The sequence below is a fragment of the Vicugna pacos genome, chromosome 8, assembly GCF_048564905.1.
Source record: "Vicugna pacos chromosome 8, VicPac4, whole genome shotgun sequence".
Classification (NCBI taxonomy): Eukaryota; Metazoa; Chordata; class Mammalia; order Artiodactyla; family Camelidae; genus Vicugna; species Vicugna pacos.
The window spans coordinates 57,636,369-57,651,092 of NC_132994.1; the positions used below are offsets into that span (position 1 = coordinate 57,636,369).

Genomic DNA, 14,724 nt, shown 5'->3' on the forward strand with positions numbered 1-14,724 from the left:
AAATACTTCACATTTAAACATTTATTATTTGAAAGATTTTATTACTGGGTATAGAATTATCAGTTGGCCATTTATTTATTTATTTACAATTTTAAAAATATTGCTCTATTGTTTTCTGGATGGCATCATTTCTGATGAGAATTCTGCTGTTTTTTATTATTTTTTTGATTGCCTTTAAGACTTTATCTCTGGTTATCACTTTGTTGTTATGTCTAAGTGACTTTCTTTTATTTGTCCTTTTTTTCTTTCCTTCTTTTTTTTCTTTTTGTATTTATCTTGCATGTCATTCTATGAGCTACATTAATTAATATTAATCCATGGCTGCAAAGCACATATTAATTTTGGAAAATATTTGATCCCTATCTGTTCAAATATTTCTTCTTCCCCAATTTCTTTCTCTCTTCTCTTAGGGACTTAATAGTTTGATAATGCCAGTTTTTGAGTATCCTGTGCTCTCTTTTTTTCACGAATTGTTTTTCACTTTGTATTTCATATTGTATACTTTTTATTAGCCTATCTTCAAGTCCATTCACTGATTATTTCCTCAGCTGTGTCTAGTCTGCTGAGGATCCATCAGAGATATTCATAATCTCTGATAACATGTCTTTTTACTTCTAGCTTTTCCATTTGACTTTTTTTGGTAGTTTCTATTACTGTCACTATTCTAACTCTGCTTATACATGTTTGTTCTTTTTCCATTAAAACCTTTAACTTGCTAATCATGATTATTTTTAAGACTTGGTCTACTAGATACTATATTTGGGTGCTCTCTGAATCTGTTTCTATGGATCACTCTATTTCTTGATTAAAGCTTGTGTGTGTGTGTGTGTGTGTGTGTGTGTGTGTATTTCACAACTTTATTGCATGCTAGATGTGAAGTGTAGAAGGACAATAGAAACTGAGTTCAAGAGTAATTATATCCAATAACGGGCATGCCTGCTCTTCTGCACAGCACTAGCGTGGGGAGCTGGCAATTTAATACGTGGTTTAGATAGGTTTAGGATTTATGGTGGCAGTTTTTGCCTTTGGTGCACTATAGGCTTCCAACTCCTTCTGACTAGGTTTCTCTTAGTGTTCACAGTCCAATATCAGCTTTCAGCAGTTTCTCCACCTATGTGCCACAGACAGGGTCTTTCTGCACATTCTGACCTTATGTATCGGTAGCCTGCTGTTGCCTGTTATGAATTACTGGGGTCATGACAGGGGCAGTTATCCTTTCCCAGCTTTATTCTGAGCTTTCTTGGCATTGCTGTCTTTTCCCACTATGGCATCCAAACACCAGTTCTATGTCTGGTGGGTTTTGTAAAAGATAGAGTTGTTTTATGATTCCCCAGCGATAGCAGACCTCTGCTTTGCACTGGGGAAGAATAATGTGATCCAGAGTCCTTCCTAGTCATCCCCAGGGCAGATAGATTTTGTTTCCACCTCTCCTCCAGAAGTGGTATGTCTTTCTTGTTTTGTTACCTCTCACTGTGTGGTTTGAAGAGCTTGCTTTACACGTCAAAGGGTCCAACATACGGGTAATGTATTATACCTGGACCCCACCGGTAGCCAGTCACTTTCTTCATACCTATGCCTCTAATGGGACTCCTTCCAGTCTCAAGTCCTGCCTCAGATCTTTCTCATCAACATGCAGAAGAAAGCCATTGAAAGAAGTTCAAATGTGCCTACAAAACCTCTTTTTGTACAGGGCGCCCAATTATTCTAAGCTAATATATGAGCCCACATTCAGCCTTTAAGATTCAGCTATAATTTTAGCTGACTTTATTTTTCCCTATTTTTATGAAGGCTATTTTGTTTTCTTTTCCATGTCTGCCCAAAGTACAAGAGATAGCATATGTCATTCATCTTTGGAGAAACTTGTCACTATTTGGAATTCGATTATCATGGTGGTCTTACGACCTCAGCTCCCTGAAGGGTTTAAAATAGATTATGTTTAGTGGACTATCGCTTCCATCGTCATGGGTGTTCTCTTGCTTCTTTCTACATCCTAAATCAGAGGAGAAGTCCAATAACTTTTTAATTACTTGATATTTGTTATAACCTAAAGTACTAACAATGGAAATTCACATTAAATATTAACCAACTAGTTAAAAAGCCACTTACATGAACTTGAAAGAGTATTTCACTTATAAGATAAAGATATTCAAACAGTACAACACTTTGAAAAGAAATAAAAGGCAACAGAGATAAACTACGACTTTCAGAAAATTGCCTTAGCCTTTGTCTCAGAAAAAATTAAAAAATTATAGCAATATTATGATTTATGTATATACTTCTCTATGATGCTATTAATCACATACTGTTCCATTTCCTATGTGCTTCCAGGGTGAAGTTTATAAATAAAAGTATATACTTATATCAACACTTGTTTCTAATCTTAAACCATTTCTCGATGCTCTAAGAACAAAGGCAAACCTTCTTAACATGATTTTTAAGGCCCTAAACAGGCTCAGGATCTGCTTAACTGTCCAGTGCGCTCTCTTTCCATTTCTCTCATTATGCGTCACACACCTGTCATACCGACCTTATTTTAGTTCTTAGAATGAGCTCTGTTCCTTCTTTCCCTTGAATTTTTACAAATGTACTACTCTCTGTCAGATTAATCCATCTTCCCCCAGTCATTACACCACCTTAACTGGCTAACTCCTTTTCTACCATTATGATTCCATGTAGAAGTTACTTTTTCTAAATACCCTTCCTTGACCCCTGCAGGATGCATTATCTCCTCCACCATATGTTTCTGTAGAACCCAGAGATTCATCAATTATCACTTATTGATATTATCTGTTTATTTATACATATTAGTCACAATATCAGAAGTAGTAGAAAGTCATTGTATTCTTTTCCAGACCCTAGACACAGTTCCAGGCACACGGTATGTATTTGCTGAATGTGAATGAGAGTCTGTTCTTTCTATTTGCTGGTAAATCTGCCCTTTAAAAAAAAATCTATGAAATATTGAAAATTTTACCTATTACTTTTATTTTCCAGATGAAATTATTTTTTTCCAAAAGCCATTATTAGTTTCTTTCAAAATTTCATCATTTTTCCCTTACGCTAAGGCTTGGTGAGTAATGTTAGTGGGCAGAAAGCACATAAAGAAAATCTAGGACTTAAATAAAGGGTGACATCAAAATTGTTGAGCCTTTTTTAAACTTTCATGATATCACAGTGAATGGAATGACTCATTTCCATCAAATTGTGCTATAGAAATAAAAGTGAACAAGTTGGACTTTATATCTGAACATATTTGAACAGAGGGATGGCTTTGTTTCAGAAGGCTTACTCACCATTTCACATTTGCTCTGTACTTGAGCTTAATCCACAACAACTTCTGATGAGGTTGAGTAATTCTATCCAAATTTGTTCTTCAACTGTGGCGTATACCGGAGTTGAGAAGGAAGCTTAATTTGTGGTTCTCCTTATCATGTTGAAATATTGGCCTATTCATTCTTCAAATGAGAAGGTTGGATTTCAATGAATATCACATACAGGCATACCTCCGAGATATTTTAGGTTCAGTTTCAAACCATCATAAGCAAATATTGCAATAAAATGAGTCACTAATTTTTTGTTTCCCAGTGCATATAAAAGTTATGTTTACACTACATCGTAGTCTAGTAAGTGTGCAATAGCATTATGTCTAAAAAACAATGTACACACCTTTTTAAAAATATCTTATTGCTAAATAATGCCAAAATAATTAAAATAGTAACATCAAAGACCACTGATCAAATATCATCATAACATAATAATTATTTTAAAATGTTTGAAATATTATGAGAATTACCAAAATGTGACATAGAAACATGTAGTGAGCCAATGCTGTTGCAAAAATAGCACCAAGAGATTTACTCAATGCAGAATTACCACAAAGGTTCAATTTGTAAAAGAAAAAAAACACAGTACCTGTAAAATACAATGAAGCGGAGCACAATAAAACAAGATCTGTCAGTATATGTATCAAAGAAAATAATTTTTCCATAATACTAACTATAAACAAATGAAAAATTATGTTCTTGAAGTGCTTATAGGTTTTTTGACATGTCTAGATAAGATCCAAGTTTCCTGGAACCATAGATCAAAAAAATATAAAAGCTACATTTTAAGATTATACAGTTTAGAGAAAAGGGTGCTGATACTGCTAACTAACTCAAGGAAATTTGATCATGAACAATATTTAAGTGTTTGATTGTTTACTAGTAGGTTATAATACCCACTAAGGTGGGGTAAGGGTTAGCTACACCCCCTAAGATCATCTCACTACCAGTGAAAGCAACTCTCAGACTTAATTTCTACCACAGGCATAATCATTTACTAATCACATATTAACTACATTCATTCTGCAAATGAATCTGTATCCTGTTCTTTAATTTTATATAATCCAGCTGTCTGTAGTTGCCTGTGCTCTGACAACACCTCACACAAAATGTTGCGCTTGAGTCAGGGCAAAATCCTGCAAACTGGCTTAGATTATCCTTACAGTCATCTTATGCAATGAGAAAGCCCCGTCCCTACCTAATGTTTGGACGTGGGATTGTTAACAATACAATTTGGTTGCCATCCCTAAGAGTAACAGTTCTAGGCCTAAATGAATTCCTGATTTACATCCTATTTATATAAATTTTAGTAGTCCCATGAGAATATACTATCCAATCCACATACTTCAAGTGTTTTTAATTTCACATAAAAACCTATTTCTATTATTCAGTATATTAGTTACATAGACCAAAGAGTTAAACAATCAAACCTTACTGTGCTGTAATATTAGCTGATATTTTTAGAATGACGATTCTCTTTTTGGGACACTGACGACAATTAGAACTAACAATACTTTCTAGATTAGTGAAGAAAATAGCATAATAGCTTGATGAAATCTTCTCAACTTGTTGAACTGATTTGCACAAGACTTAAGATAAATTCACAAGGGAGTGAGGAGAACCTCCCTTTTTCCATTTATATTTAATATGTGGGTTTATAAAGTACTATTCTATTTTGTATTTTACATTCACTTTTATAATTACCTTAAGTTTTGGTGAAGGAAGTCCCTATTTAATTGTAGACATTTTCATTGTGAAGAGATTGTGTGTAACCCTTCAGGGACGACCTAACTGAGATTTATAGTGTTCTGCTTTAAGAGTAGAGCAATTAAGTCTACTTTTGCTTTACAGTCAAATGAGCAAAAATAAAGCTTCATTTTAGGGAATTTGATTCTAAGCATGTTAAGTATGTCACCAGAAAAATTACTGTGTCTATAATATCAAAATTTTTGTAGGTGGAAATACAGTTGGCACTTTGTATCCATGGGCGGATTCAACCAACCACAGAGTCAACCAGCTGCTGATGTCCCCATGTTCTAATATTCCATATTAGAAAAAGATCCATAAAATTTCAAAAGGTGAAACTTGAATTTGCAGTACACTGACAACTATTTAATAGCATTTACATTGTGTTAGGTATTATAAGGAAATGAGAGATGCTTTAAAGTAGGGAGGACATATGTAGATTATATGTAAATACTAGACATTTTAAATGAGACTTAAGCTTCCGAGGATTTTGCTACTGCTGGAACCAATTCTCTTTGGATACTGTGGGATGACTGTATAAAATATATATTCCCTTTTGAGTGTAGGCATCTTTAGATTTCCTTTAAAATGGTTAACTCATTAACTAAGCAAATATTTATTGAATTCCCATTATGAACCAAAGTAATCCAGATCTTAGGCAAGAAATAATAAATCTTCAGTGAGCCAAGGGAGAGAGAGGAGAGAAAGATGTAGGAGAAGTAGGAGTGGTGGGAAAGGGGAGGTTGGAATGGGGAGAGAAACAAGAAGGATATTTATAAGAATGCTAAACAATCATGTTCAAGCTAATCCAAAAGGTAGCTGAGGAGAGGAGTATGGATAGTTCAGGTAATACATGAAAAAATAATTGATGTAGTCAAATTCACCCAGTTGGTGTTAGGAAAGTTTTGAATGTTCTTGTGATTACCAGATTTTAAACAACATATGGAGTAATTCAATTTAATTATAAACATTTATCTTCAGAAATAAGTTTCAGTCTGTGTGATACTACATCAATAAGACGTTCAGGATGCTTTTCTCCATGTTTTATGAGTGTTTAGCTAGATGTAACCAAGTGATGAAATTACGACCAATTAGATGTATTTGAAAATGCAAGCCCTTATAACTGGTAACTCAGGTGGAAAGTATTTCTTTTTTACCATTCTACGTTTCTTTCTTCTTTAAGTTTGAACTTGTAGTATAATGGCTGATGCTGTAGTCATTATGGCCCATGCAGTGATAAGAAGGTATAACCACAAGTTAGAACATAAAAGAGGAGGACAGAAGTAGCCTGGCTCTCTGAAGGCTGTTGATGCCTTTTATCAGCTTTAGTTTGCTTACCTTCAGACTTCTTCGTGAGAAAAGAAGAAAAGTTCCACTTATTTTTAGTCTATTATTCTTAACTCATTAATCAGACTAGAAGAATAAAGGGATTTTCTAAAACTTCACCAAACTCTGTATTATATTCTTTCCCACACCAATAGAAAAATACTTCCAATTTTAAACTTTATTCTTGGATAGAAATTTCAGAATCTCATTAGGAACCATCCTAATTGAGTATGACCTCAAGTTGACTTGATTATATCTTCAAAGTTGCTCTTTCCAAATAAGGTCACATCAATAGATATCAAAGGTTAGTACTTCAACATATCATTTGGGGGGAAATGATTCAATCCACAAGACTGGAACTATTTCAGACAAGGATGTCATCTGTGGATCTGCCTTTGGAATCAAAGTAGCAAGATTCACGTATAATTGTCATAAGGGATTAAGAGTTGTTTATGATTATGGAGATGTTACCATATGTCAGGCAACATATTAAACTCTTCCCAAAAATCATTCTTTATGTATCTAACATTTGCAAAACCAATAAAGCTTCCTGCAAAATATTATAAATAAATGTGAAATAAATAAATTCAAAGTATATAAATAGATTAAATGACCATTTTTTCAACAATAACACAAATCTTGAAATAAAAACGATCAAGTGAGAATTTAAAGAGGAGATGAGACTAAGAGATTTATCCATCTGTTGCTGTGTAGGGACATTACTTGGAACCTGATCAAATAAACAGACTCTAAGGAAAATTGATACAACTGAGGAGACTGAACATTAATTTATGTTTGGTGATATTAATTATTGTTAATTCCACTTAGATGTGATAATGATTAAAGGTAATCTTTATAAAAAGTTTTCCTATCTCTTAGAAACACCTACTAAAATATCTACAGACACCATGCCCTAATAGTTGGGATTTTCTGATGGCAGAAAACTGACCAAGAATTAATAATTGTAGATATTGAATGATGACTGCATGGAGTTTCATTATGATATTTCAAAAAGTTCAATATATTTGGAATTTTCATAATGACTGCAGAAAGTAGTTACCAAAATAACTTTGATGTGTAGATATGAAAAGTACATGTTATTATAACAAACTATTTTCTTTACCTGAAAAGAGGAATAAAAAATATGTCACGATTGCATAAAGTTTTACAACTTAAAAGGTTTTAACATACTTTTACTGACATTGCATTAAATCTACCAACAATAAGGGAATTAGGTGGTGTTAGGCCAGTTTTTTCAAAAGAAGTAAAAGCTAAGTCAGTCTTTTTTTCCAATTACAGAATCAAGTTTCAAACTTGGTTTCTTTGGGATCTCTAAATGGACAAATAAGTCTTGTAACTACATTTCTAGCATTCCAGCTTGCTTTTTTAAAAATTTCATTTCAAATCAATTGGTATTTTCAATATGTGTTTTGGTGTGCACTGTGCGTGTGTGACCTGATCTGTTAGACCTCAAACACAGACATGTTTATATGAAATACTCATTAACAGCTTACCACTTATCTGATGTTATCTGAATATTCTTTTGATACAATTGATGTTTTCATGGGAAAGATTTAGAAATTTTTTAAAAATGGAAAAAAAAGAAATAAGGTTACATCAGATCATATGAAAGAGTAATTTCTGGAAAAGGAAAAGAAGTGAGAAGGTATTTGTTACTAGGATTTTGAAAATAGTAAATTTAAGAATCATAGAGAACAGAAGAGTTCAGAATAAGTGAAGGATGTGAAGGATGTAGGATGCCAGGTTCAGGTTCAGGCTCAGGTTCATGGCCAGGTCCTGTGCAAGGTGTAAGTCGTCAAATTAGCCATGGACTTCAGCTTCCTGGCTTCTACCACTTCCCAGAGTAGCCAGTGTATACAGAATAAAGGGTAAAACTATTCTGGTTATTTTTTAGGTTATCAAAAGCATTATTTTATTTTCTTAGGAACCAGCATGGAGAAATATATTTTAAAGAAGAATTTGTATGTCGTGTTTTGTCATCTGGAGAATTCTGTAACATTTTTTTCTTAAATCTTATCTATTTTCTCATAAAAAAAAAAAACCAAAAAGCTTGATCTTTCAAGCGAGAGAAAGACAATATAAATGAGGTTTGTTGTGTGCTAAACTCACTAAGAATCAATTTATAAGGCCAAAGGCTTAGGAAAGACAAAACAAAATGTACCTTTCTACACTAAAGAAAGAAAGGAAGGAAGGAAGAAAAAAAGAAAGAAAGGGAAAAAGAACTTCGAACATAAAAATGGAAGAATAATCCTCCATTTGCCTTGGTATGGAATACACACTCGAAAACATTTCAAAAATAGTGTATCTTCAAGGAAGTTTTCAGATGAATGTTTGTGACATTGGAGTTGGAAACAAGAGGGGTTCTGAGGCTTGATATTCTTTACATAAGGGAGTTATAGACATCAAAGGAGAGAAATGGTCATGAGTTACAGTGAATGAAAGATTTACCAGAACTTTGTCAATTACTGCCTTGTCTTAGAAAAAGTTCTGGAAAGGCCACACATTTTGTGGCTGTTAACAGTCCTTTGTATAGAAGGATTAAGATGCTCTGATGAGCTACTGGAGAGTTCTCATTATGTCTTGTTAAAGAAAAAAGTGAAAGAAAAAACAAAGAATATATATATAATACCCTTTATGTATATATATATATGTATATGCACCCATTCTTATACCTTTAATAATAAATATAATAACTATATACCTATAATATATAATATATATTATATATAATATATAATAGCATATAATATATAATTATATATGTAATATCCATTATATACATATTTATTCTTATATATATATATACTCTTCTTATACCCATTATATATATAATGTAGTGTGGTATGGAACGAATGGTTAAGAAGCTGAGAAGTAGTGTGGTATGGAACGAATGGCTAAAAGGTAAGGATTTAGAATAAGAACACCTAGCATCAAATTCCACCTTAGTTAATATCCACATGTGTCTAAGACTTGACCTTCTCATTTCTGAAATGAAGGCAAAACAACTTATAGTAAGATTAAGGTGTGATAATACATGTAACATGTTTAGAATTGGTGCCTGCCAATTGTTCAATAAATGTTATTATTAACATCATCACTGCCTTACTAATATTCATATTGTCATCATTAGCTGATGCTAATAAAATGATAAAATAAATAAAATTTATTTACGACAAATTTTATTTTGGCCAACTTGGAATACATTTTGGATTTCAGCAGGATTCCCCAAATTTGGATATTAGCTGAAGTGATTATCAACATGATCTCTGGCTGATATCTGTAATTATCTTTTACTGTATAACCATTGCCATGTAACCTGCTACTTCTTGTGAGATCAAGCACTCATTGCCCAGCCTCTCCAAGTTAGAGTTAAGGTGCACGCAAATACAGAGTTTTATATGTTTACCACATGACACCCAAATGCAGAAGTGGATCTGGAGCAGAATCCCTAATGTTCAATGACGGATGGAAAACAGAGGTGTACAGTCACAATCTCTGACTGGGCCTTCTTTCTTAAGGATCACAAATCCCAGCGGTCTGCAAACATCTTCCTGCGGAATGGCCAAGGAGACACCAGGGCAAAGGTTGATGAAAGGAACTCCTGTTTTTCAAATACGGGAAGCCTCTGCATGCCCTTACCAGACAGAATCCCATGCTAGTACTTTTCACTTTCATTTCCAATCCCAGCATTTTCACGGTTGCAATTTCCCTTACAGATGTGAAAACTGTTGAGAAATGCCCTGACTCCTTCTACACTAAGGGATTGGGCACCACTTGCATAGAACAACCCCTGGAAGAGATAAACTAGAACTTGAGAGCAGTCCAGATGAATTTTTCCATTAATTCGTCTGTTAATTCAACATTTGTGCTAATTGCAGAAAATAGTGTGAAACCTCACAGGCACCATAAAACCTATGCTCTTTTTCCATAACAACAACCTCATCAGCTCTCAAATGGCTAAACCAAGCAGTCATTACAGGATTCAGGATTCAGAAGGAACCTCAAGAGACCCACAAGAAATTTATTGGTTTTCCTATGGATGTCCAGTGAGTTTGATAGTTTACCTGGGGTATTTGCAAAAAGCTGTGAGAGGTCTCTCGGGATCCATTAAACTCAGATTTGCATAGACCACTCCTTTGCAAATTAAAGAAATGAAAGTGGGTCCCTGTGAGTTTTTGCAGTATCCAGAGCTCCAGCTAGATGGGTAATACAGAGAAGGAGGGGATTTCACTTGTGCCAGAAATGAATGGATTTTTCTCTGACTATGTATATTTCTCTCTTTGAAGAAGACACTGAAAGATTACACATGAGGTAAAAAATGAGACTTGGAAAATTTTGTGGTTTCAATGAGAGAAAAAGCCATCACTGAATTTAAGAAACATAAATTCATCTTAGAAAGAAGCAATGTTGTCAATCTACATTGAAAAGGAATGTTTCAATTCATCCCAGAAATATATTAATGTATTATAATATTTTCTTCATGTGAAGTGTGTGTTGTTTTTATAACTATTTTGTTAAATTATTTAAACACTTCAATTTTACTTTTAGAATCAATACTGTGAATTATCATGCTTGAAATGCATTCATCTATTGAATGTTAAAATTCAATATTTTTAAATAGATTAAATATTACAATTTTAGAAAGCTTTATTTATAAAACACACATAAGTATATTAAATTATATAGAGGTTACACTGGAATAATAATAGATACATGTTTCTACTCCAATCTTACAGGAAAATTTTAATCTGAAGCACATTTTAATCCATAAAAGTTCATAGTGGAAACTCTAAAAACTCTAAATATCATGAACCTGCAACATTTTTTGTTTAGGCTAGAAAGCTTCATATGCAGAGATCATGTGTGATGTATCTACAATACTATATATGAGCATGAAATATTGGACTGTTTGTTACCTAGAGGCATTATGGACAATGCTTGATCTTGCATGAAAACCCCATTATATTAAATCCTATTAATAATATATAAAAACCTTAAAATATAATTTTCTGTTATATTGGTGATCCTCTTATCACATTATAGTTTTCTTGTCATTGTGTTTACACCTTTAGGTAGAGTCAAAAGGGGAATTATTAATAACCCATAACAAAAATTTTTTGTCACATTGTTCTACATGGTCTTTTCAGACACTAAGTTTACCTTAAATGTGGAGGAAAAAACTCATGTAAGTTTGTGTGGAATAATATGCATGACTAATTCATCTGAATGTCCAGATGAGAGCCATAAAGTCAAAATTTTAAAAAAAGTTTTTTAAACTTAATGACTTCATAGTTAATGGCTGATTGTACCAATGGAATTAAGCAATGTTTTACTTTTGTTCCCTGGAATAGGCTTCCTCCAAACAGAAATGTAAGTTTTATAATTTCTTCCTTTTCTCCGTCTTTTTCTAAATTCTGTTTAATCCCCTTCCCTACACCTTGTTTTTCAATGCCCTGTTCCATCAGTTCTTAGTCAGTGTTTAATACTGACCTTTTCCATCTAACACTGTACATATGGTATTGATTGTGCATGTCCTTTAATTATCCTCCTTAATCCTGTCATCCTAATTCTGCTCTTCTTAGTGGTTGTGGCTTGCCTCATTGGTAATGCAAGAACAGTGCTCTGACTCCAGCTTCTGACAATCCTCAGGACTTCTGGGGAGGCGCTGGGGCTGCTGATGCTGTCCCCTCAGAAGTGGATGAGTCCTCATGCTCTGTAGCAGACCCCGGTATTTAAGGCTGGCACTTGTCATCTTATGCTTTAGCTACTATTCTTTTGTTTACTTTTTAACTAGAAAAATACTAAGTGCCCAAAATGACCAAAAATTATACTAGTATAAGAAATTTGCAAAAGCATAGTATGTGTTTCAGTTCTCCCCCCACATCATAATTTTTCATTTCTAGGTTATTTCTATTCATGTTCAACTCATTTCAAAACAAAATAGAATTTGATATAGGACTGTTAAAAATATTTACCAAATTAAAAGCTATCCAGCTCAACGAAAAGACATTTGTCATTTATTTAATTATTTAGTCAGTTATTGTATTGATTTTGTGATATAGTTATATGGAGAAGTAAAAAAAGTGTTCTGATTTTGTTGAAGATATAAAAATACAATAACCTTATAAACTCTCCTTGCAGAGTAGAGAGATTAGGGGAACAGGTTCTGCAGTCAGGCTCTGGATATACCAGCACCGACACCTACAAGCTGGGTAGGTCTCTGTCTTAGCTTCAGCTGTGAAAAAGAGCAGCATCGGTATCTATTACATAGAATTTTGTAAGGATTGACTAAGTTAAGATATCCTAGTGTTATAGAACAATGCCTGGTATGTATAATACATTCTCAGTTAACATCTGCCATTTTATAGGAGTTAATACATTTAATATATAATATACACCTATTGATGTTGATGTTAATGAATAAACTCACTTGTTTTATTTGTATCTTGATGACCACTTTGCAAACATTGAGTTAACATAATGATCAAAATGCCATGGAAGAGAAGAAATGATACAGAAACAAAAAAGAGCCCAGACTTCTCTGAAGGAGGTGAAGAGGGTAAATTAGTTTGTCTACAGTGAGCTGGCTGTAATTTGAAACCCCCAGTCTTGCTTTCTGACAGTAAATGCAAAAGTGAAACTTAATGCATTGTATTTTTTCTCTCGCCCCCTGCAATTAAACGCAGACGCTTCTCTCTTGTGGCTTTGATAAAATGATATTGAGTGATATTTATAATTTTATTTTATTCTTGTTGCTCAGGGAAACATTTGCCTAGGATCGTAGCTTTATTTATGTCCTTCTAGCCTTCTATCCTATTGTTGGGACGGAGAAAAGATCAGGCTGGCTATGCCATCCGATGCCATCTGAGTCCATCATTAATGGTGGTGAAACACTGAATAGGACCACAGTCACACCAGCCTCTGAAAGCAAAAGGCATACTAGTAAACAAGCACTCAGTAACATAGGTACTTTATTGGGCTTCTAATCACTGTTAATGCTCCATTTGTAATCCTACTATCAAATAAGAATCTCATTGAAACTTAAAGTTCATTAGGGCTGGATTTTCTTAATAATTAATGTTACCTTAATATTTACTCTTACTTTTCATCAGAGCTTGAAGTCACTGTTCAGCTTAGCATATAAGGATCCATTTAATGGCATAAAACGTTATGAAATGGCATTTTGTAGAATAAAGGACAGTCAAGTGATTCACTAAGTAGAGACTATCTGTGGGTGGGCCTGAAAGGAGCATATAATTCAGAAGACAGAGAAGCAGGTGGGAGTAAAGTGTATCATGTTACTTTATAAGCAAAACAGAACATGCCTTTCAGTCACTGTTTCCGTCCTGCTGGAAGCTAATGTTGCTGAATTTTGTGACCGCCCTTGTATTCCTATCAACTTTAATGAAGCAACATAAGCAAATAGACATTCATGTACTTCGATCTTTTTGACATCTGGATGTTCTGGTAAACATGAAGACAATAAGCAGATAAAAATGGTATCCCTGTGATTTTATCACGAGCTGCTCTGTGTGTGTGTGTGTGTGTGTGTGTGTGTGTGTGTGTGTGAACGAAGAAGACACCACTTGTTATAACGTGTTATTTGCTAATATATTTATGAAAGAGTATTAGAATGAGTCATTATTCTCTGGAACCCAGATTCTCCCCAGTGGCTTCCTCACTGTTGGGTGAGTTAGTTCTTTGCATGTTAACCATTTCAGAGTACTGATGAGTCATGCCTATAAATAACACTCAACCACTGAATCCAAGTCAAGATTTCAAACATACAGAGAACAGGAGGGAAGGGGAAAGAAAGATATTACAACGTACATATTTTGGAATGTTTCTGTTTGAAATCTAGCCTCACGACTTAACTTTAATGTCCATGAGTCGTATGGTCCTGGCAGATGCGATCTTTTCTCTCTCAAGTCACAGCAAACTTGAGCAATTCCTGTTTTTCATGCCTCACAACGAACTTGGGCCTTTACGCCTTGGCCCTGCTCGGCACTGCTGTTAGTTTAGCGTCTAAGTCTTAACTCCCAGGACGAGGAATTGACAGGTCTGGGTAATGGCATCACGGTGGTTTAGTGATGCCTAACACTGAGAAAGTCTCTGTGCTATAGTCTAAAATGATACAGATGCCTCAGAAAAAGCAAAACCTCTTAATTTCTTCTCCCTGTGGTTATTTTATACTTAGTCTTAGTTGCACAGACAAATTCCTCTGTGCCTGGCTAAAGAGCAGAGGCTGTCTATGTGAACTTCAAGTTCGTATAAAACTTCCCCTTCGCTCATTTTCTGATCTTTCTTT

General features: G+C 34.1%; 1 long non-coding RNA gene across 2 annotated transcripts in view; it reads right to left on the reverse strand.

Annotated features, from left to right (window-relative positions):
• Window positions 1-3,373: 3,373 nt before the first annotated feature.
• The window catches only part of LOC140697885 (uncharacterized), a 37,146-nt gene continuing 25,795 nt past the window's right edge, over window positions 3,374-14,724 (reverse strand). The window contains exon 3 of one of the 2 annotated variants that reach the window (XR_012075269.1): window positions 3,374-3,455. This is a non-coding gene — a long non-coding RNA (uncharacterized lncRNA). Of the gene's footprint in view, window positions 3,456-13,140; window positions 13,338-14,724 lie in introns of those variants that run through there. The other variant, XR_012075268.1, reaches the window with a different exon arrangement.